The sequence below is a fragment of the Pelmatolapia mariae genome, linkage group LG9, assembly GCF_036321145.2.
Source record: "Pelmatolapia mariae isolate MD_Pm_ZW linkage group LG9, Pm_UMD_F_2, whole genome shotgun sequence".
Classification (NCBI taxonomy): domain Eukaryota; kingdom Metazoa; phylum Chordata; class Actinopteri; order Cichliformes; family Cichlidae; genus Pelmatolapia; species Pelmatolapia mariae.
The window spans coordinates 31,197,489-31,221,806 of NC_086235.1; the positions used below are offsets into that span (position 1 = coordinate 31,197,489).

Here is a 24,318-nt window from a genome sequence, read left to right on the forward strand (position 1 = left end):
CATTAAGGGCAGGGATTAGACAGCTGCTCCACACATCGCATATAGGATGATCTCTGTCTCATGTAGGCTTTCACACCTAAGAACAGTATAAGAATTGTCAAACACATCAAAACTGGTTTAGGAACTGATAAAGCAAGCTAGCATTAAGCTTCTGGAATGGTCTTTCTAAAGCCCTGACATCAAGCCTACCAAACATTTGTGGAACGCCGGGAAGCAAACCAATTTAAATACTCTTTACCAATTTTGCTGAGAAGAGTGGTCAAATATCTAACCAGAATTATGCCAGAAGCTGGCTGATGGCTCCGAAAAGGATTTGGTCAAGGCTCAACTTGCTAAGGGACATCAAATTTCTCTGCTTGGAGGCTGCTGCCCCCAACACCTGGTACCGAATACATGGTAGAAAATGGATGAATGGATACTTTTGATGATGTGATTACAGAAAATCCCAAACAAAATCAAACTTGTCTGCCTAATTCTTACTTTAAAGTCGTTAAAGATGTATGCTTTACCATCATTCCAACCTAGAGAAAGAACTGCTCAAAGAAATTAAAACCCCCAAATTACTATTACATATAAGCCCACGATGAGTACATGTCAACTTTTGATTACAGCTCTACCTTAAAGACCTCATAGCATCAAATTATCTCAACTGAGCCCTCCCTGAACATGTTCACTTCCTGTTTAAAGTGAGTTCTTTCTCCCCCCGTGTTTGCTTATAGGAGAGTGTCTGCTTGTTGGGGTTTTCTCGCTAATATTGTAGGACATTTACATCACAAGCCCCTTGAGGCGGCCGTTAATGTTAATTGATGCTGCATAAATTAAACCTTGCTGAAAAGAACAGTGTGTTACTTAACGCTTATAAAGTTTTTAGCGGGAGAAAAAATAATTTTTGCCATAAAACCTGAAAGATATGGTCCAAGTCTTGTGCAGTCTAATTGTATTTTTTAAATCTCTTTTTTTGATGACATTCAAATGTTCAACATATTTTATAACAGAAGAGTAATTGCCATATCATAAAGCCTATAAACAATGACTCATTAAAAATACAAATATACATTTGTTTCAAATGCCCCAGTGTACAGTCAGCTACTTGCTTGTCCTTAACACCTCCTCCTCCACCTCTTTGTTCTCCTCCTGTCACTCCCCTCTGGTTCCCATGCAGACATAGCAGCTCTTTGTCTGTCTCTGACCCATCAACAAGGAGAGGAGGCCACAGTGACTATCAGTTGCCACTGACACATTCCACTTTCTCTCTCTCTCACACACACACACACACACACACACACACACACACACACACACACACACACACACACACACACACACACACACCTTGTTGAACCAGTCATTAACCAATTACATTGATCCTAGACATCAGATGGAGAACAAGAAGGCGGAGGATGGATATAGTGGGAGTGGTGGTGCAGAGAAAAGAGGAGTAAAACACACTTTGCTTAATCACATAATATCATTGATTTGAGTACTTCACTTAAGCCCCAAAGGACTCAAAGTCCCTGAATGGAATTGTGTTTATTTATAGTGAGGGAGATGCTAATGCATGACTCTTCTTCACACAGACACACACACACACACACTTTAATTTACATTCATTAGATGAGCAAATAAAATAACCTACAGTGAGAGGCACAGAGAGAGAACAGCAGGTAGCCATAAGCCTCTCTAATCTGTATGTCCTTCCAAATGCCAGTGTTGCCGGGTAGCCTACATCCTCACCAGATATTACCAGAGTGAAGTGCTCTACCTGGAGTGCACTGCGGGTGAGGAGGGGGTGAGAGAGAGAGATATACAGATAGAATAAAGAAAAGAGAGAGAACGAGAGAGTTTGACAGATGGATGGGATGAAACCGATAAGAAAGCAGGAATGCGGCCTGCAGAAAGGCCGATAAGTTAAAGTACGGTCTGCCTACTTTTCATGCGTGTTGACACACGCGCCCACCCACTGTGAGTGTTTAACTTATGAGTTAACAAAGCTGCAGCTGAAAGTGGAAGCGAGCCCATTAACACGTGCGTAATTAATACATGTAGAAAGCAAGAGGAAAGAGCAACAATGAGGAGAATATAAAAGAATGTCACCTAAATAAAGGTAGATAAATAAAAAAAGAAGTGTAGCATTTACTCATCCCAATGACACCAGCTGTATCTCACGCTCCTAGCTGCACTCTTATGCTGTTTGGCCCATTTTAGCCCAAAATAACTCTCACTGCCACTATAAATAATCCCTTGTAGTATCAACAAGCATTGTGGTAAAATTCTAGGCACAAAGCTAGCCATGCCAAGACAACTTCAGAGCAAAGATAACTATGAGACAGATAGATTTACAGCCGTACAGGTCCATCAGTAAGGCTGCACTTACTTGGATGGGTGTTTCATGTATTTCATAGGAATTCTGTCGTAAACCAGAGGATTGGAAACTTTTCTGTATATATATTATATGTAACAGTTTACAGAATTGGAGAAATTGTGTCTAACGTTGTTGTCGTTAGCGACAAAAAGGTTCCTGCTTCAAACTTCCTGGTCAGCCGAGACCTTCCTGTGTGTTGCTTGTATGTCCTTGCAGGTTCCTCCCACAGTCCACAGACATGCATTTCAAGTTAACCCCAGGTGTAAATAGGGAATGGGTGTGTCTGTCACTTTGTGTTATCACTGTACAGCTGGCCTCTCCACCAGAAAATTCTACTGTAAGTTTTTTTAATCATGTGACAATTTTTTTTTTTTTGAGGGGGGGGGGGGGGGGGGGGGGGGGATCACCCTGATGACGTGGAAGTGTAAAAGCTCACAAAAAACTGTATGTACCAAATAGGGCGTTAAGGGGTTAAATGATCTATGAACGTTTTTATAGATTTTATATTAATGAGTTTGTTTTAGTAATGGAGTTTGTAGCATCTTACATATAACTGTTGTAATAATAAATTAATTAATTAATCAAAAAAAATACAGAGATATATAGATAAATAGACATTTGACTGTTGATCCATGGCACCCAGCACTAATGTCCACATGTAAGAAATTCACTGTATTTTAAAAGCAAAGAGACTCCAGCATGCAGTCTCTGTAGTTGCACCACTCAAACAAAAAACAGAAGAAATTAGTTGGAAGTCTGAAAACCTGGTCATTTTTGAGGACGTACAGCTTAACTAAAATCCAAGACCTTAGTAGACAGCTGCATGGATTAAAAATGCAGCTGATGCAGGTCAGAGCTAGAGCTGGTAAGGTCATGCCACTGCAGTAACAAATATCACCATCATTGTGCTCAGGAGATGGAGAGATAAACGCTTAAGTGATGGTTTGCTCTTAACTCCCACAATTCAATTCAATTCAATTCAATTTTATTTATACAGCGCCAAATCACAACAAAAGTCGCCTCAAGGCGCTTTATATTGTACAGTAGATCGCACAATAATAAATACAGAGAAAAACCCAACAATCATATTATATGACCCCCTATGAGCAAGCACTTTGGCGACAGTGGGAAGGAAAAACTCCCTTTTAACAGGAAGAAACCTCCGGCAGAACCAGGCTCAGGGAGGGGCGGCCATCTGCTGCGACCGGTTGGGGTGAAAGAAGGAAAACAGGATGAAAGACATGCTGTGGACGAGAGACAGAGATTAATAACAGATATGATTCGATGCAGAGAGGTCTATTAACACATAGTGAGTGAGAAGGTGACTGGAAAGGAAAAACTCAATGCATCATGGGAATCCCCGGCAGCCTACGTCTATTGCAGCATAACTAAGGGAGGATTCAGGGTCACCTGGTCCAGCCCTAACTATATGCTTTAGCAAAAAGGAAAGTTTTAAGCCTAATCTTAAAAGTAGAGATAGTGTCTGTCTCCCGAATCCAAACTGGAAGCTGGTTCCACAGAAGAGGGGCCTGAAAACTGAAGGCTCTCCCTCCCATTCTACTTTTAAATACTCTAGGAACAGCAAGTAAGCCTGCAGAGCGAGAGCGAAGTGCTCTAATAGGGTGATATGGTACTACAAGGTCATTAAGATAAGATGGGGCCACAATTCACTTAGAAAGTCATAAACCAAGAGTCCCTCTGAGCAGGTAGACATCTGCCTGCTCGTAGATTACAAAACTGCCATATAAGTGAACGTCCGCTCTAAAAATAGGGCTTTTATTTCATTAATCCCCAGAGAGGTGGGCTTTTTGGAAATGTTGCCTTTTAACTTGATAGTACAAAAATATCCTGAGCTTCGCAGACTCAAATGCAACTGTAACAGGATCATTTTCCATTTCGGGCTGGTTCAATAACTCCAGGTTACTGACTCTGGTGTCATTCTCTTGAAGACACAGCATTATGGCACATTCTGTCCCAATGCAAAAAGAAATTCCTTAGCAGACTGTGAGCAAACATTTAATTCTTTTATAGCATACTGGGACGCATACGCTAAATTGACCAACAATAAAAACAACACTTAATCTCATCTTGTGATTTATCATCATAATGTTGATCACCTGCCACATGTTTAAACACTACTAAAACTGTCTTTAATCTTTTTATGTTGTCACTATTTATCTACTCTGATAACAGAGCAGGATCCAAGTCCACCTCTCACAGTATAACAGGTGCTGTGAGGGTGGAGGCAAGAATAGAAGTTGGCACGCCAAGGGAATAACAACGGAAGATATATGGGCGAAGCAATCCTTGCTGCGAAACATCACTTGTAGCGACTGATAATCTGAGGGCTAAGCTGCTTATGTTAGAAAACAAACATTACTAGATGCCACCCAGCTGGTGGTGGAGCAAGAGTTTGGTCCAAAACTGGACCCCAGAGTGAAAAGCACACGGCCGTGTGTCCAGAGCTCTGCTTCACTGCAAGTAAACAAAGATATTAAAAAAAAAAAAAAAATCAAAACACATCCGAGAGGAATGTGTTGTGTAGCCATGTAACCACATCAGTGGTTTACAGTCACAAAACAAAAACTATTCTCAGACTCCTTTAAACAGGAAGAAATGTGTTTTAACCACACACCAACAGCAGTTTTAACTAGAAGCTGTTATTATCTCAACTTTTTATCTATCTGGGGGGGGGGGGTTACCATGCCACCCACTGGAGCCACTTCCTCCAATAAGCCTCCACAGTTTGGCTATGGTCTTGCCCCCTCCGTGACACAAACACAGGTTTAAATCAGCCGGGGTGACAGTCATCCTACGTGCGTCCAACATAGTTTCTAACTGCCAAGGAAAGTCCAAACCACCGAGCAACCTCAAAGCTGCCAAATCCTCAATTCTACTCTCTCTGCGTGTCACACAGAAGCTATTCAAGGAACAAAACTAAAGGATGTCAGGTCAGCACTCCTGCCATTTGGTGGTGATTGTTTCTCAGAGCAGATAAAGATACACTGTTTGCAATAAGTTAGCTGTCCAGTGAAGACTGCTGAAGTTCCCAAAATTACTGGATTTGCTCAAAAACTGCACGAATTTGAAACACGAGCTTTCAAAGATGTGCGACTAATGCCTTATCCATTCAGTGTTAACGGCTTCTGGGAATTCATTTGAAAAGGTAGGATGTACCTGAGCTTCCAGAAAACATTCCCAGAAGGATTTCTCAGTCTTAATAACAGCTTTGAAGATGTTTACAACTCAAATGTGAGATTAGGAATACTCTGGTAGAGGCGCGGGGGATTTAGCAGGTTGTTTGCAACTGTTTATTTAAATGTTTCAACAACAGCTATGTTAACTCACTCACCATGTGAGCACGTCTGTTTCTATGATTTTGTAATGGGTTCTTTTTGTTAAGGCACTTTCTGCCATGCTCCACTTTAGAAGGAGACAGAAGCTTACATCCAACATGAATTTTTATATCAATCAGTATTTGAATCACACATGCTTCCTTTTGACATCCACACTCCACCTACAGTAACAGTAGGCATCAGCGCTTTAAGAACGACTGACCTAAATGCACATTTAACACAATTGTTTCCGTGTCCTGCTGGTGCAGACTTAACATTATGAGTCCACTACAGTTTAGTGTCCTGTAAACATAAAAATGTAGTCAAATATCTGGTTCCTGGCTACAGTGAAATAATAACTTCTTTTTTAAAATACCACTGGAATTTGCAAGGAGACAAATAAAACCAGCTTTGACTAAAACCCAGAGTGCTTCTTTGCAAAACGGGGGTTAAAAAGTCAGAAAACACACCAAACTCTTCTCCATCACCGTGAGGAACAGGAGGCAGTTTCCTCCACCTCTGCCTCCTGTTAGTCATTTGTTCACTCACCCCCTCTATGATCCCTTTCAGAGTAATGAAGCAAGGCCTCCAGATGACCCAGACCTAACCCTGAAAATGAAGCAGCAGAGACCTACACTAAGCTCAGTAATAAATAGGAGGCTGTACAGAGTTCTTCACAGCAAACACAAACACATGAAGATACTTCCCCATCTTAAAAGAGAAAAGCTGGAAAAACCTGACTATTCTTTCAAGATAAAAGCTGGCAGGAATTCAGCTTTCATATTTAGCTTTCACATATTATACAAAAACTATAAAATTGTTCTTGGTTAACCACAGAGTATATTTCCTTAAAAGTCCTATGATACATACAGTTATGTAACAACTAGCACAGAAAGCATTCGATAAACCAGCAAAATTCAATATAGAGACTGTAGGCAATGAAGCATGACTTTATCAGCTAAGCTCTGCTACGTGTTTCATTGCCTCATCAGGTGAAACTCTACACTGTTCCCACATTGAACAATGAAATGTGAGAACATCTGTCAAGCGTGCGCGTATGTGCACGTGTGTCTAACAACATCATTATCAATTCATCGTGACAATGCATGTTGAGAGACAAGCTGGGGAAACTAGCCTGCTGAGAGAACCGCATCATCACCAATAAGACAGGAAAGGATTTAGATGTGCGGGCTGTACATTGAATCTCTTTCCCCTCACGTTCATAATTTAACACAAGCCCAGTGCATAAACACCCAATCTTTATAACAAACTGTTAGGACACATCCTACATCTGGTAGATGAAGGCTCTTGAACTTTCATGATACAAGAATAAATCAATTCACAATAATGCTAATTGTGTTTATACAAAGCATTGATCCCAAACCGCAATTCCCACTGTGAGGAAGAGACTGAGAATCGTTCCATAATGTTTGAGGTCGTCCAGCCTCAACTTTAAATTTAGTAAACTGACTGAATTGGTATTAATGTGAGGGTCACAGGCTGTTATTTATAGTGTCCCCTTTTCTCCTCTGTTATTCTTTTTGCTCCTTTTTTACTGCACATGCACACGTTGTGCGTGGAGCGGAGTTGACAAGAGGCAGGCGAAGTGAAATACCATTAATGGAGTTGGCGACAACACGCAAGTGCAGTAAAAGCTTCCAAACAAGCGTTACAACGAGCATACTGAGAGTGAAAGTGAGTGAATGCAGGAGGGAGAGAGAATGAGAAACATGGTCTCCATCTGAGCTATTTGGTTGTATCGACACAGTTTACACTAAAATTAAAGACTACTGCAAACACACAAATAAAAGCTGTTGGTGTAGCTGGAATTAAATACCTCCATGCTGCTGTCACTTTGCTACATTAGCTCTCTTGCTAGCAGCCAGTGTGCTGCTGCTGATGTGTCTCATGTGACAAGACTTAACAGTGATATCTGAGGCAATTTTTCATCTCAGAATCAAATCAATATCCAATACAGTTATCAGATCACTATCACCTATTGACTTTTTGGTCAGTATCTTCTCCCCCTTAACGGGCAGACCAATCTCAACGAAACTTTGCACGAACATCGTCACACATACAGCGATTAACAACATTTACATCTTTAAAAAAGCATTCATAATAAATCCCAATTGTTCTTATTTTCATTTTCATCATCCCCCTGTGAATGCGATATTGCATGCTCCGTTAGTGTTTCACATGTCACATTCAGCGTACATTGCCATTGGTAACGTAACCCTTGTGGTGTCCTCGGATCAAAAATGGTCCCTAGGTGAATGGCAAACAAGCATATGGGAATCCCGAGGACACCACAAAATTTGAATCACAGCTGGAATTTTCTTCATGTCTCCATTAAATACGGAATAAAAAATTTGAAAAACTATTGCATCCTGGTAAAAACTACCCATAGGAAGGGTTTTTGCTAGTATTATATAAATATTGCTACTATTATCTTAAAATAGCAAGCTGTTCCACCCTTTTCTGTGTTAACCACTTCAGCCTTTGAATATGCACGATGAACTGTCATATTTCAATATGTAGTTTCCAAACGTGGACATCCAGCTCCAGTTCATTTTAAGAAGATTAAAATCATTTTATTTGCTGAAAATCCTAGCTTTTTATGCCTGCTCACAGTCCCAATCAAAAGTTTAAGACCACTTGAAAAATGGTAGACAGTAGATCCCCTACGTGCGGCCGTCTTCACCACTTGCAGAAATGTTCCCACACCTCATGGAAATGCTTGCGTCAAGCATGCCGCAACAAATTTTTGAAGTGATCAACAATAACGGTGGAGCTACTCATTACTGAGTTCATGTCTGGAACTTTGATTTCTGTTTTGGGGGGTTTACGGGGTTTTTTTTGAGGTGTGGTTCTAAACTTTTGATCAGCTGTAAAAGAGCCTGCTTCAGTTTAAGCGTTGTTTTCAATAAATTGCATGCTCAAAAAAATGTTTTGTCTCACTCTCATTTCTTCTTGTTGAATGCTGAAGCTCTACTTGGAACCTTGTTAAGTTCCCACCATGCTAAATATGATTTTTTTGCCATTTTTCCAAAAAAAATGGGAAACTTTGGATCCGGACTGTAATTCATTTAGATTAAAAAGGCATGCAGGTAAAATGTAACCCGGAGACTGTGACGGATGTCGTTAACCTGGAGACAACATAGCCCACAATTTCAGTACACTAAGATTGTATTTGGCTGTCCCTAAATGGTGGATACAGAACCAAAAAACATGACATGTCGTACACAGCAGTAACCCTGCTGAGGTTGACTCTGCTTTATTTCATACCAGATGGAGAAAGTCTGATCGAGCAGATGGACAAAGGTGGTGAGATGGAGTGTGGGAAGCTTTGGTGGCAGAAAATACTGTATTACACCAAAGCTGCTCCTCTGGGGGCAGCAAAACAACTGTCAGCCAGGCTGCCACGATCAGGGTAGTACCACCAGGGCAACAAGCAACTCGCTCTTAGTATAACGTGGAAAATGAAAATGCACTGTAGACAGACAACGCAAAAACAAAATCAAAAACAAACAAACAAAAAAAACTCACCTAAAATGCTACTGTGTGTGCCACCATGTGAGTCCAATCCTTCCAGCAGATCACGTTTTCAAAACGATATCATCACCAAGACATCAGACATGAGCAGATGGCACAGATCTATAGAATCAATTGTGCTGTGTCATAAAATATCCACGAGCAGAAGCTTAACCTTGGAGACTGCAAATGCAGCTTTTTCCACTGCAGGGCGGAGTTTCACACAGACACTGGCTGTGAGAATAGGAGTATCACCATAGCTATCTCCTGGCAGAGTGACAGCAGCCACAATGGAGTGTCAGCAATCAGCACCTTCCAAATTACCAACACACACAAGTCAACCTGCGGTTTAATACAGCATGTGTGCATGGGGGTGAGTGCATGGGGGCGCCAAGGCTTACTGTCTCACTAAATCTTCTTTGCTCTGATGTCTCAGGCTGATAGAGACCATCACAGATTTTGGCTGTGATAGTTGGGAGTTTCCTACAGATTTACATTTTGCTTAGCTGGCGACAGCATTACTTTAGAGCAGATGAAGCACTACCATCCTGGGGCGACCAGCTTTGGTCCATGAAGGTGGAGTTCAGGTACTTCTTACAATGGAACAAGATGTCTTTTGCAGATGAATGATACTGAGTGCAGACAGAATAACGACATGGCCTGAAAGCCGGTTTCTAGTCATAAAACAAGACTAACTGCAAAAATAAAAGTATCCAAGAATGTATCATCGCATATGGCAATGGTCCTCCAGATGGATTAAAAAACCCCCCAAAAAAACGTAGTAACATGATTTGCCACTTTACTTGGGCAGGCCCATCAAAGTTAAGTCAATGTGTGGGAAAACACTGGTTTTGTAAATTAATTTACAATTCATGTATAAGGTGATGTGAGATATAAATGTAGTAGTTACAACAATGTAGATCAGGGGTCTCAAACTCGCGACCCAGGGGTCACTTGCAACCCACGTCATCCCTGCTTGTGGCCCGTATATTGGCGTGAATGCAGTTTGGCCCTTGAAGTTACTTTTTTTGTTAGGAGGATTTCTTTGTTGTTGAGTACAATGCTAAAATAAGTTATTTAAAAAAGCAAAAAATGACTTAATATGAGGGCAATATGAGCAGGAAGCACACACATGTTGAGATTGGCTGTGTTAGTTCAGTGAGAGAGTTATTTGTAAAGAAAACAATTTTCACTAGCAGTCATAAAACTAAAGTGTAAACTTATTTCTGCATTTTTATTTTGTCAAATACAAACAAAATGATAGCAGAACTGCTGCCACGTGTCTGGCCAGAAAGAGAGTACCAATTTATTTATTTAGTAGTTCGACGAAAGGCTTCAGTTAGTTAAGACGAGAAAAAAAAATCTCAACAACTATTTGGCTCTACAAAACATTTGATTCATTAGACTCAAGATCAGACACGATGTATCAGTTGATGTTGAATCAATTTACACATGTGCCTGTGCAGGTTTAGCAGAAACGTTTTTTGGGGGGGAAATAGTAACATGCTTTAGGTAATGGCCGAACAATGCCGAATTAAACATATTTTTAGAAACCATGACCTCTAACTTTTGTATCACCTCAGATTGCCGAGAGCTTTTAATCTGCGGGACGGAAACCACAGACCGCCATGTATTTCAACATAAGCCTCTGTTTGCAATGACTGTCTTGCTGCTGGTACTTCAGAACTGAATGAGAACAAAACCAAAACCGGGCGAGTTTTTACATGCAATTAGGAGCTAGACTCAAAGACACTGTTGGGATTAAGGAGATAGACAAACAGGGTATTCACACAGAATTTAGCTTGTGGTGCTGGGAAAGTGAGCGAATTCACCTGAGGCAGTGAACAGGGGAAACAGACCGGTGCAGCAGTGCAGCAGCTGAAGTCAGGGTGGAGGGTCAGAAGGCCTGCTGCACTAATTAACACATTCCTCGACATTCATGTTATGCAGTACGGGAAAATATTAGACTGATAAATGAAAAACAGCAGTGTTTATGACCTCTATTTTTCCTGGCAACGCAACAGATTTTGGCTTTGGTTACTGCAAATGAAAGAGGAGGTATAAGCAGGGAGAACAATGCCTCAATTGATTATCAGAGTGGTGCCCCAACTCTAAACATGACTCACCTCATTTAAAACCACAAGTCTTTCAGAGACCAAACTCTAACATCATGTTCGGGGGACTTTGACTCTCTCACTGATGTGCTTGAACTAAAGATTCAGACCATATATTCAGTGTTCCTGTGAGAATTAATCAGAAATAATCAGCTGCAGCTTCCTTCAGTGTCCTGTCACATCTTTCAGACGGTGCTGAGCCATCTGAGCTGAGAGACAATAATGATCCCTTTTGTCTACGACAGCCATTCTAAGTGGCTAAGCAGCACCTGTCAGCACCCTGCTAATCAGGTACACAGAAAATCCAACACACATATCTCCATTAATTTCTCCCGTCTCCCAACCCTTTTCATCCCACTCTCTGAAGTGCTCTCATCCCCACACTCCTCCACATTCCACACACACAATGACGTACAGCCGGCACTTCCTCCTCCACTCTAGCAAAATGGGATCAGTTTCCATCGCAGCCTGGCTCCCATCGTCCTGTTGCTTTGTTAGTGAAATCGGAGCTGTGTGGATACAGGTTACTTAGTCTACAATTATAAAAGAAAAAAGTTCTCAAGGATTCAAAAAAAGCTTTACAAAAGGTTTCTACACACTGTAAGCATGTTTTACTGTGAACTCAGAGAGGATTGTGTGATTAGATGTAGGTCCTTTCTACCTTTCAGATGAAGTTACAAGGTTAGAGGGTTAAATAGAACTGAACATGTAAACACTTATCCTGCCTGCTGAAGGGAATTCAACCTGTCTTGGCCTTAGTAATTAAACATGGTCTCTGTTCTAATCCTTAGTTTTTCTTCCTTTGTGTTAATTCTTAGTTCTTGTCCTGCTTAGTTTTATGAGTGTTTTCTCAATGAGAAGGAAAACTGTAATTTGGTTACATCATTGGTCCTTCTCTTAGCTAATCCTTGTTTTATTTCCAAGGTTTGTTTTCCCATTTGTGTTTTTAGTTCCCTTCTTTGTTCCTTTTCTGTCTTTGATATTGTCTTGATTGAGTTCACTTGTGTCTGATTGTCCCTTTAACTGTTATGTGTAATAAGCGTGTTTTTCCTCAGTCTTTGTCAGTTCAATAGACCTCATTCACTAATGTGTGCATAGAAATGTTGTTATTCTGCATAAAAAATAAGTGCGTATGCAAAATAACTGTCAGATTCATGAAATGCAAATGCATTAGTGAAACAGCATAATTCTAAACCAACAGGATAGTGCAATCAGCATATTTTCATGTTTCCATTTAACTGTATGAGCAAACAGATTTACCTCAAGGTGAAGGAAAGAAAGTGGCAGTGATGTTGTAAGAGAGAAGCCTGTTAAGGCAAGACAGCAGGAGAAAGACCAATTGAAGAAATTTAGACAATAGTGTCCTAGGAGGAAGCCACAAAAGGAACAGCTTTCCAAAGCTTCCAAATAAAAAGCAAAGCTCGGGCTCAGAGTCTGAGGAGGACAAGAAGGTCCAAGGTGGACAAGGGACACCTGATCTGTTAACCAAATAAGAGAAAGTTACTAAAAAACATCCATATTCTGGGATATTCTGGACATCTGTGATAGTAGGTGAGGACATTAAACAAGGTTGGAAGTCAGTTTTAATGAAAGATAAGATTCTTGTTGCACATGGTCTGAGGCAGTTTTAAATCAGTTTGTAGAATATGAACAAATTAAGGTGTGAAAATAACGATGAATTGCAGATTAAACTCAGATTTGTGCATATCGACTGTGAATGAGACCCACTGTGTTTTATATAATTCCTGCTGTTGCTTCCTAATTATATTCCTAATGTCTGATGTTTATAGTTTTAGGCCTGTGATTGTTTGGTCAAAGTATAACATTTCCTGTTGACCACCCAACTGCCAGTTTATTTTGTATCTGCATATTAGTTCTTTCTATGAACTTCATCAGAGATGTCTGATAGGTACCAGTGGTTATTCTGTTCAAAAATGCAACTAAAATTGTGTTGAGCTGTGCTGGTGTATGCTGCTTTTCTGCTTTTCCTCATTCGACACACAAACCTTGTATTAGTGAAACCACATTTTGGGCTTTACTGGGAAACAAGTCATGCACAAATAAGAAGGAAAACTACCCAGTTCATGACCTCTGAGAATGCTAAACAAACAAATAAAATCAGTTTCCAACTAAAGCTGGTATCAGCTGGCACACACCAAAGAGAAAAAACAACCTTGAAACTTTACTTTGGATCCAACATATTCAAACCATCTAACCACATATTTCTCCAAGTGCAAATGGGAGTTGCTATCACTGCAAACCTCTGACACATGTTGAATGTTTCTAGATAAAGTTTTTTCTTGGAAATAACCTCATCCTTTGGCTGAAAAAGTCCAGATAATGGAATAGTGGAGGAGTACCTGGCCGTTATCTTTACTATAAATGCAAAGCTGAGAGAAGTTGCCTGGGTGGTGAACATGGCAGAACCTCATTGTATCCATCCATTCGCTTCCGCTTATCCTTTTCAGGGTCGCGGGGGGCGCTGGAGCCTATCCCAGCTGTCATAGGGCGAGAGGCGGGGTACAACCTGGACAGGTCGCCAGTCTGTCACAGGGCCAACACACAGGGACAGACAACCATTCGCACTCACATTCACTCGCACATTCACACCTAGTGGCAATTTGGATTATCCAATTAACCTATCCCCACAAGCTGCATGTCTTTGGACGGTGGGAGGAAGCCGGAGTACCCGGAAGGAACCCACGCAAACACGGGGAGAACATGCAAACTCCACACAGAAAGACCCCGGCCTGATGGTGGAATTGAAATCAGGACCTTCTTGCTGTGCGGCAACAGTGCTAACGACCGTGCCACCGTGCTGCCCTGTTTTAAAAATGAAAACCTAAAAAACCATTGACAGTCTCAGCGAGGCAGTGGACTGCTGAGAGCCACCAGTGATGATCCCTAGTTCTGTGGATGATGGCCAGGCTAGATGTTCTAATACCTCGTTACGCAACGAGCCATTCACTTCACCCATTCACACTCCCGTCTGTTCAAATCACATAGATGAACTAAAGCATTTTCTAAGCCTTATTAGGCTTCCCCAGCTTTAAAAGAACTGTTAGGGATGAAAGAGGATGTGTGTGAATCAATGGTGAAAGTCAAAAGCTTAATGATGTGGCAAAGGGCCTGCTTGGTGTCTGCACCGGGAATTTCCCACGTTTTATTGTGCAGAACAAGAGTGCACTACACAGAGTACACACTGCTGTCACAGATGTTATTGACAAGAAAAGAGCAAACTGATGAGTGACCTTTAACACGCAAGCAAATTTACCAAAGTGTGCACAATACACTTGGTGATGCATACACACAGTTACTCACAAGCACTTTCACAGTTGCTTAGACACTCCTTAGTGTTTACTGATGTTGCTCTGCAGTCTAAATGCCAGCAGCTTGAAAACTCAGCCCTATATAAGGTCTGGGAAAATGTAAAACGCGCAGTTTTCTAACTAAGATTCTGATTAGATATAAAACTTTGAAGTGTCATTTATCAAGCGAAGATACATGCAATAATGGGTTACAGGCAGCTGTAGCCAGTCGCTGTGTACTAGGCCTCATCTACACTAAATGGAGTCACTGAACTGCTTTTCAAAACTGTGTTTGATGTTAGTGCCTAATGACACTTTATTAGTGTAATAATTTGATAAATAGTATGACTTGCAGTGATGTTGTTACTGATGAATGTTACTTAGTCCTAATTAGCACCAATAGAAGTCCTAATGTTTGTTTTAGTACACTTTACTGATGATAACTTCTACCATCTGGTGCAAATAAGGTAAGATCTGGTTCCAAAAAACCAGCAGCGAAAATACTAAGCTGCTGTGAGTCTCGAAACCAGGAGGTGATGTCACAGTAGTTCCTGTCATTTTTTATATCGACTCTATGGTCTACACACCTCTCCTCTATCAGTAGCTACTGCTTTCTGTTCCCTTAATACAGTTTTCAATCCAGCACCATTAGGAACTTGTATGAACTTCTCCAGTTAAGGACATAAAGAAAGGAAATAAACAAAAGTGGTGTAAGTAACAACATACCTGAAATATCACAGGTCATAGCATTTTTTCACACTGCAGTTTAGTTTTTTGAAGTCGAAGCATAGTCAGCTGGATGTGGTTACAACGTTCACACATTCGAGTGCTGTTAGCGTTAGAACCTAGCCCTCACTGAAACCACTGAAAGTGTAGTCAAAACCAGTAAAACTAAAACAATCATTTCCAGCATCTGTCTCACAGGTTTCTCATTTGATGGGGTGTCTACTGAAATACATTAAAGGTACTAATGAAGGAGGACACATGTCTAGGCTGTTGTTGCGAAAAGATTTCTTTAATACTTAAGATGGATATCAATAAGATTTTAACTGATAGCAGTGCCATTACTGATTTTGCCTATAGGTCAGAGAAAGGGACGTCAATTGGATTCAACAAAATACGCTTAAAATGAACAGTTAAACTTTTAACTTCTGGGCACCAGTAAAAGCTGGAGCGGGATCTCATCTGTTTAACTAATCAGATAAAGACTATTTTTTGTCACTTTTTAACAATTTTAGAGACAAAGTTTTAGGTGATTTGTATCTCAGTTTAAAAAAGCCAACTTTCATCTGTTTAAACATTTTGGAAGCTTAACTTGTACAAAGTTTCCTTCTCTGCCAGCATCTGGAGGTCATCAAGAGAAAGGAAGGACGAACTTTTGCATTCTTGATCAAATACCAACTCTATAGTCCAGTCTATTCATAGAGATCAAGTTACAGCTTCATATTTATTTGTCAACACCAAAAAAAATTGCATCACTAAATTAAGTTTAAGGGAAAATCTTTTCCTCCACACTGGCCTTGACCTTTGGATGAGAGATTAATAAGTGACCAAAACATCTCCAGTAAATTCTTTTGTTCTCCTTTAACAGCTACTTCACATAAACCTAACTGAGAACTAAAGCAGCTCTTCTTATATGTATATCATAGTCTTGTCTTGTCAACTGCTTCTGAGAATCTTGGGTTGAGGTGTATTGTTGGTAAATGTATCCCTGGCAGATTCCCTTATAATGTTTTGGAGATTTAACACCACTGTCCTCCTGTATTAAAAAAGAAAGAAAGAAAAAAGCAAGCTGTTCTAGAGTGGCTCACTGGCACACAATACTCCTCTGTTCACTGGATGCCAAATGGTCCAGTCATCACCCTTCATGCCACCCCAACCCCTCTTTCACTGTCTCTCAGGATTTTTCTCTGTCTTTCCCTGTGACAGAAGCTGCTGCTGATGGTCAGTCAGATTAGCTGAAGAGGCAACTCGAAAACAGACAAATAAAGAGCTGCTTTGTGTCCGTCTGGTGCCAACGACCCCGGAAATAAGAGAGGAAACTGAGTGGACAGAGAAAGAGCCATTATAATGACCAACTGTTAAAGGTTGGGTTTGCAGGGAAAACTGGCAGTACCTGGGTCAGTACAATGTCCAATCATATGCCTTTATTTTAATGTGTATTTCATGTTGTTGCAGAGGTTCTCAAATGATGGATCAAGGCACAATGGCACACCATGCTGTCCAGCCACATTAGTCATACATTACTACAATAAAAAACTGTCCAGATAGTAATAAACACAAATTTAACTTCACTTTTAAAATGATTACAGTGTTTGCATTTATTTCCCAGAAGAGAAAAGTTGTATTTCTTAAAAATGTTTTCTAAAAAGCCTGTGACAAAGGACACTAAACTCCATTAGGCAGTCACTGGGTGGTAGGAATTATTAAAGACCGTAATTAATAAGAAAATATGCGAGGGGGGAATTTTAGCTGACCGCTAGCATGAAAAAACCCCTTTAAAATGGAGGCAAACTTTTCTGTATGCATTCAGATAGAAAACTTGGCTAATACTAACATGGAATAAATGCCAAGCATCCCTCCTTAAAGAAACCTGGCCTACTTCAAAAGAGCATGCAATCTGATTGGGAGGTCACAAATCTACTCACTACCCATGGGTCTACCTTAATACCACTGTGCTGCTATACAAGTACTTCTGAATAGAAAGCTGAAATACAGAAACAAGTTAAGGAGATCTCAAGTGATGTAGTATAATATCAATCAAAACTCTTTGAACAAGTTGCATTATCATAAAGCAACCATGTGACCCAAACCCTATCCCCACACTGCACATCTATTCAAACTCTATTCAAATCTAAATAGACTAACAGCTGCATTATGGCGCCGCCAGAGAGAGTCAACTGCACCAACACACGGTGCTCCATGAACACCATACGCCTGCTGTTATCAACTGACAATCCAAAGCAAACTATAAATATCATACTTTGATTTCACCAGAGCAAAAAAAAAAAGAAAATACAGTCAAAGGTTACTCAGCAATTAGTGGTGAGCTAAGTTAGCGGTGCTTTGATATGAGGGTTCTGTGTCACAGGCGGCAGGGAGTGCTTACAGCTGTTTACATTTTAGGATGGTTCCCAAAAAACCAACCTCATTTCAGCTGGTAGAAATGTTAGGCTGAGGCAGTCATTCCTGCTGGTTTGAATCATGTATGCAATGTGAAGGCAGTTTAGGTTCAATGTGGCAAAACCTGTTTAGATAACAGCAGCATGAAACAACAATGTATTAGTATTAGAAAACAAAGGGACATTTGACAAAGGGACATGGGTCAAATTTACCAAACAACACTGCAGAAAACAACAGAAGCATACAATGTCACAAGAAACATGCTGTACATGCAGGAAGCTACAGTTCATATCAGCCCAGAACAGTCATTAAAACACTGTAGCAGTCACAGCTGTAGTCACATAAGCTCAGTGCTAAATAATTTAGTTGGACATTTCCGTAGCTTTTTTTTCTCCAAGTCCTACTGTGGTGCGTATAACATGTCGGTTTTCCTATTGACTATTCACTTGTGTAATCCTTATATTGAGAAAGAATTAGGGTTATTTTCTCTCCAGGTCTCACCAAACCTCTCACAAAAAAAGACTAACAGAGCTCAGAGCGTAGCACACTGCCCTGCTGGTTTAAATAGTTTATAATCCAATCCCTTTGTCTGCCATCATTTAGACTGAATAGCCTTTATCATGTGGGTCATCAAAGAGTGAAGATTGCATAGTTAATAGTCCTATTAGACTCTTGTGAAGGGTTTATTCACAGTCGAATTGCCCTAATTGTGTTCAATGAGCAACAAGGGAGTAGACACACACAGAGTGGGGTTAGTGGGCTAAAGATGAATGAATGAATGCCTGTCCGACACAGGCACACACAAACACACACACAGAAGCCTGAGAACATGCTTTCCAGCTCAGAGACAAAAACATGCATTCACACACACACACACACACACACACACACACACACACACACACACACACACACACACAGACCTCCAAAGATTTACATGTAGTGGCGTGTAGTTGAGATTGCTACCCCTGCAGCCAGAAGTAGGTGGCAGGAGACAACAGCAACAAGTGTGGAGAACTACAGCTCACACTACTTGAGACACCCCACACACAAAAGAGGGGGGATTTACCCGTGAAAACCAGCATTGCTTTCTGGAAAGGGTCCCTTGCCAACTGACAGAAAACAGGCAACAGGAGAAAACCTCTTAGCCTAATCAGCACCATTCTGGAGGTCTGTGCAAGATGCCACCCACAGTCACAGAGAGCATACCCAAGTACTAAGTCCCCTGCCACTCATCACATCAATGATTACAATGCAGCAAGGTCAAGAAGGTGAAGACATCTTGAGTGACATCAGAAAATGAAACATGCTTTACTTAAATGCAGCGATCCACTACAGAATGAATAGCTTTAGTTCTAGCAGGCCAATAGCAGCCCACATCAATGGACACCCTAACTCATTCCCTTCTTCAAGTCAATTGGTGAAGCACATACAGGTCACGCGATTTAAACTGTTATTTTAGCCTTTCCACAACTGCTGCAAGTCTGCAAACTTCTTTGCAACCCATCTCACCTCATGCTGTTTAATATAAATGATCGGCAGCTAAGAAAACAAGAGCAGTTGTAGTGGAACTCAGATTCCTTGCCAGAAAGCCCAAGGTAGCAGAAAAAAGGAAATACATTAACATTAGGTTCACTTAATCTCTTTATTTTGTGGCCTTGCTCTACAGGACCCTTCACCATGTAAAAAAAAAGAAGGCAATGTTTTAGGAAAAGAAGTCATGTTCGCTTGAGTTATCTGATGCTCTCACAGCAGCAAACAAGGAAGATTGTGCTGACATCAGTGTGTTATGTGCGTGTTGCATCATAAATGGTGTTACATTACCCTTACATTAATTAAATCAAATGCTCAAGTTACCGTCAAGTTCCCATTGCTGTTAGAGGTAAAGGCGAGCAAGGAAATCATGGGTCACAGGACAAATGTTTGGTAACTAAGGGCTCCAAACACTCTAAATATCATGGCCATTAATACAGCAGTGGATACAGTTGACGAAGATCCTGTCATGCTGATGGTGTAAACTTGAAGCCTTCAGGTCAAATAGCAAAAACAAAAGTCTTCCTATTCAGATCCACAAAAGTCATTAAGTTCACATTTGAAGAGAGTTACATAAACTGCATTTGCTGTGATTTATTTAACTAAACCACCAACAAGCGCACAGTTTAGGCTGTTTTAGTTCTATTTGCCCCAAGCGCACTGAATAATTCATGGCGCTGCCATAAGCGGAACAGGCGTAGTAACACTAAGCAGGGGCCACGCATGGAAAACTCTCATCAATAAAACACTGTTTGACAAATAAGCCTGACATCAGTTAAGGGTACCCTCTTCTGCGTCTAGCCTTCACTGACTGCACACAAGTTCTTACAGACATGCATCATGTCTTTACATGACTGTGCGACATTGTCTTTGAACTAATTATAAAAGAAAACCATGCATATAGAGTTTACTGTACATATTCCTGTTAGCGCAAAGGCTTTAAATGCAAATCAAATTAGGTAAGAGATGTAGCTGAACAGGAATGTAACTAAGCATGTGCATGTCTTAATTGCGTATGCCCTAAATGAGAAGAAAACAGCATCCCACAACAAGATATCACTTTCCTACTAATCATGTTTAGACCTTTACACAGTAGCACATGACTTGACATTCTCCCTTAGGGTTTAGGGTCTAACTTATTTTCACTAAGTGCTGTCATTCATTCAGTCTCTCTGTTTTCTCCATCAAAAAATGGGCCGCAGTGAGTAAGGAGGGCTGCATGCCTGCACAGTGAGCGCAGCGTTTCATGTACACAGGCTGGAATGTGACGCAGTTGACCGTCGGTGTCTGATAGCTGGCATCTGCTAGGTGGGCTCATTCCACCGCAGCACAGCAGAGGCTTAGGTGGTACTGAGAGAAACTCTACACCTCTGCAAGGCAGGCAGGGGCATGAGAACACAGCATCACTAATGCTCATCAACCATGACCCCTGCCAGGGACCCCGACGAGCACATCAGTTTAATGTATCCATCTGGTATTGGCAGAGCGGCAGAAGGCTCACAAGTCCACTGCAAACTCAGAGATTACAGAAAGATGGTCACTATAGACAGACAGTAGGACTGATGGATAAATAGATGGATGGATGAATGGTGTAATGAAAGAATGGCTGGGGTGGGTAGATGGATGGATGGATGAATGAATGGAGAGACTGATGCGTCATTGGATAGCCTGTTCTCAGTATACATGCTGCTTGGATCATTACAACAACAGCAGTGATGTAGTAAGAACAGACTGAGTCAGAGAGGATCACTTCCACTGATGTCAGAATTGTTGATCTAGTTCCTGGAAGCTAGCTTTAACAACCTCATCACTTCTCAGCTGTCAATTTCACAACATGGGTTGCAACATGTGCGATCATGGAAAATGTGCTATATAAGACCCTTGACAAATCTACATGCGAGGTGTAAAAATATTTTGATCAGTCTGGCTTCAGACTGTATAAATGGATTAAGCTAGTGAAACAACATACTTGTATTCATATTTCATATGATGCCAAGTTTAGCAAATGACCGGCTGTAAAGTAGGTTTGCCACGAGGCAGTGCTCGAAGACCTGAGCGAAGAGAACACAGCGCTTGATGAAGAGGTAGTACTGCTGAAACACAATGACTTTTAAAAGAGTCCACAATAACACCATGTCTTTCTCATGATTCTGTGGATTTTTTAGTCTTGTGCTTCACTTCAGTGCCAGAGGAGCTGCACACTGTACTCCAAACATTCACAATTAGCAGACACCTGCCTACTGCTTGAATTAGACTTCATTTATTAGCTTTCATATTAAATATAAGCGATTCTTGGAGGTGTTTAAGAAGAAAACATTTGTGAAACACTAATAAACTTATTTTCCCAGCGTTTCTCTTCCAAGTCAAATGCTTACAGCTGTGCTTAGACTGGTGTATGAGCACAGCTGCTCAGACTTCCTTCTCCCATGACACCAGGCTTCTGCTCGAGGGATGCTGAGATGTTTCCAAGCCAGCTGAGAGACACAGTATATCCCGACTCTGCCGAGGGTCTTTTTCCTCTTTGGCCATGTCTGAAACATGGCCAAAGAGTGATTCTGTCTCAGATGGGAAACTTGTCAACCTTGCCTTCGCAAATGGCGCCGTACGACAAGGGTGATGCAACATCCGCTGGTGCAAGCTAGATTTTGGTGTCAAAAACTCTCAGTTTTTGTAAGCACATGTAGGTTCTGCGGCTGCTTTTACTAACATTTTATTGCTCCACGAGTACAAAAGCTTGTGGATTCACAGATTATACAGAGGACGATATTGCAACAGTTTGAAAAAAAAAAGAGATTTTGCTTCCAGTTTTAACTTATTCTCATTGTACAGCAGCGCTGATGTGAAGGTTTTGTCTGAGTAGTGACACCTAGTGTTCAGGAAAATACTGCAGAAAGTAACCACGCCCTCAGTGCTGGTAGAACTGCTACAGAAATGTGGCGACACGCGTGTCGCAACACAGCCTAACAACAGGTATAACGGGTCTATAAGTGTGAGTCCAGGCAGGCATAAGTGTCTTTCAGTTGCTACCATTAGCTCATAGGCAGAGATAAAGCTCAGATTTTAAACTGACCAATCAAATTGACAGCTTTGCCTCTAGGCTCAGCTCTCTCCTCATAAAATCTGAATAGATGATGCAGATGCTTCACCAATCCATCTGTCCACTCTTTGCCCCACTTGTGAACAAGATTCCGGGATACTTAAAAACCTGCAGCATTAACAACAGGCCCAGTACCCCATTCTCCTGAAGAATCTCCCACAGGACACCCAAGAGAGTCATAGATACATGACAGACATAGAGTGGTCAGGCAAACTCCAATGAACTGTCTTCACACAAGGCAATTTCCCATGACTCTGAGATCTGATAGTAATCCAAACTAATGCTTGGATTAAGAGTCTTAAACCACTGTATCCCACCCACCCTTAAGCCCCAAGAAAATAGCCTCCCTGCTGACAAGCAGTTCCGAACCAAATCTCAGCTTTGTCTCCGGCCGTGGGCACCGCACTGAGCTGCTGATAGGTTTCTCATCAACATAGACCAGGCTGGTGTAGGGACAGGAAGCGTTTGTCTCTGTCAGCAGGTTGCCAGGGTGAATTCTGGGAGTTAAGCCTTCTATGCATAGCATTCTCAGTTCCCACATCTCCCTCCCCCAGCTCAGTGACCATCCACGCCAGGAACAAAACCCTGGGAATGCGAGCTATGCGGAGCTGCAGCTCGGAGACACCTGTTCAGGCAACCAACACGGGTCAAACTCTCCTACACGGAGCCTCGTCTGAGTCACAGCATTTGACCCCACCCTAACCTCCGCTGCTCCCATATACACACTCCAGAGAACTATGTGCACAAAAAACAAAAGAAAATCATCTGGCAGCAGGCATTTGCACAGTCAGTTTCCGGGATGCAAACATTTGTACCTTGACCCCTTCAATCATCACGAAGAGTCCCTGAACCCACTAACCATGACAAACCTGATTTAATGAAACCCTCTGTCATGATGCCCGACTGCTGACCTCACAAACAAGCTGGAGTAATGAACTTGACTAAAATACTTACAAAGTCTCCTGAGAGACTTTTCCTGCCCATTTGGAATGCAGACTAAAGGCCTCCTACCTTTTTCTAGACAAGATTTAAAAAAAAAAACCAACAAAAAAAATGGGTTATTCCCAGTGAGAGCACAATAGGTGGCCAAAAAAACTGTAGATTAAACCACACAGAGGAATGTCAGCTCTTCAGAAAGTCCGCTCAGTGGCAGTGAACCATGAGGAAAAGAAGGTCATCCTCTTACTGTCTTTTTTTCCTTTTCACTCTCAGCCAAAGCACCACAAATGTGGTAAAAGGATACGAACAAAATCACTACTGAGTGATGGGACACAGTTCAGGCACTTTACCTGCCAGCAAGCAGTGAGAGGTTTATTCGAAATTAAGTCACCTAGACATTGATTTAAATTTGGAAAACCCTTGAATTCAATGGGATGTTTGCCAGTGAAGTCCAGCTTTCTTTTGAATGAACTGTTTCCTTCAAACATCACTGCACTTCCTCTTTTACACGACAGCCACATCTGCAGTCAGTGGTTATGCAGAATTTAACTTTCAAGGGACTCAGAGGAATGAGAGGAATCGAAAACAACAGCTTAATTCAGCAAATTATACTGGTGTCTTGGGTCCCTTTGACTTTTGGCCACTTCAAGAAACCCATTATAGGAAGATACTTTCACTTCTGGACTATCAGGCACTCTTAAGTAAAGATGCACAAAGGGTGTGAGCTATGAAGGCATAGCAATAAGGATTATGAAGGAATTGTGAGAGACAAAACACACACACACCTGCCTGATCATGATTATGCACATTCAAAATATGCAAAACCAGTGGCTGAGCTGGGAGGCGGTGGCAGCTGGCCAAGTGCTGAGTCTCCCGCTGTGGCAGCCCAGTCAGAGGCTTGGCGATGTCAGCCAGTGTCAAGCTCCGTGTCACCATACTTGACTTCGCAGGGCACAAGGGCTCTGTATTCCCT

The 24,318-nt window shown here is 41.4% G+C and overlaps 1 protein-coding gene across 5 annotated transcripts in view; it reads right to left on the minus strand.

Moving 5' to 3' along the window:
• The window catches only part of mpp7a (MAGUK p55 scaffold protein 7a), a 66,246-nt gene that overhangs the window by 41,028 nt on the left and 900 nt on the right, over nt 1–24,318 (minus strand). The window lies entirely within an intron of this gene.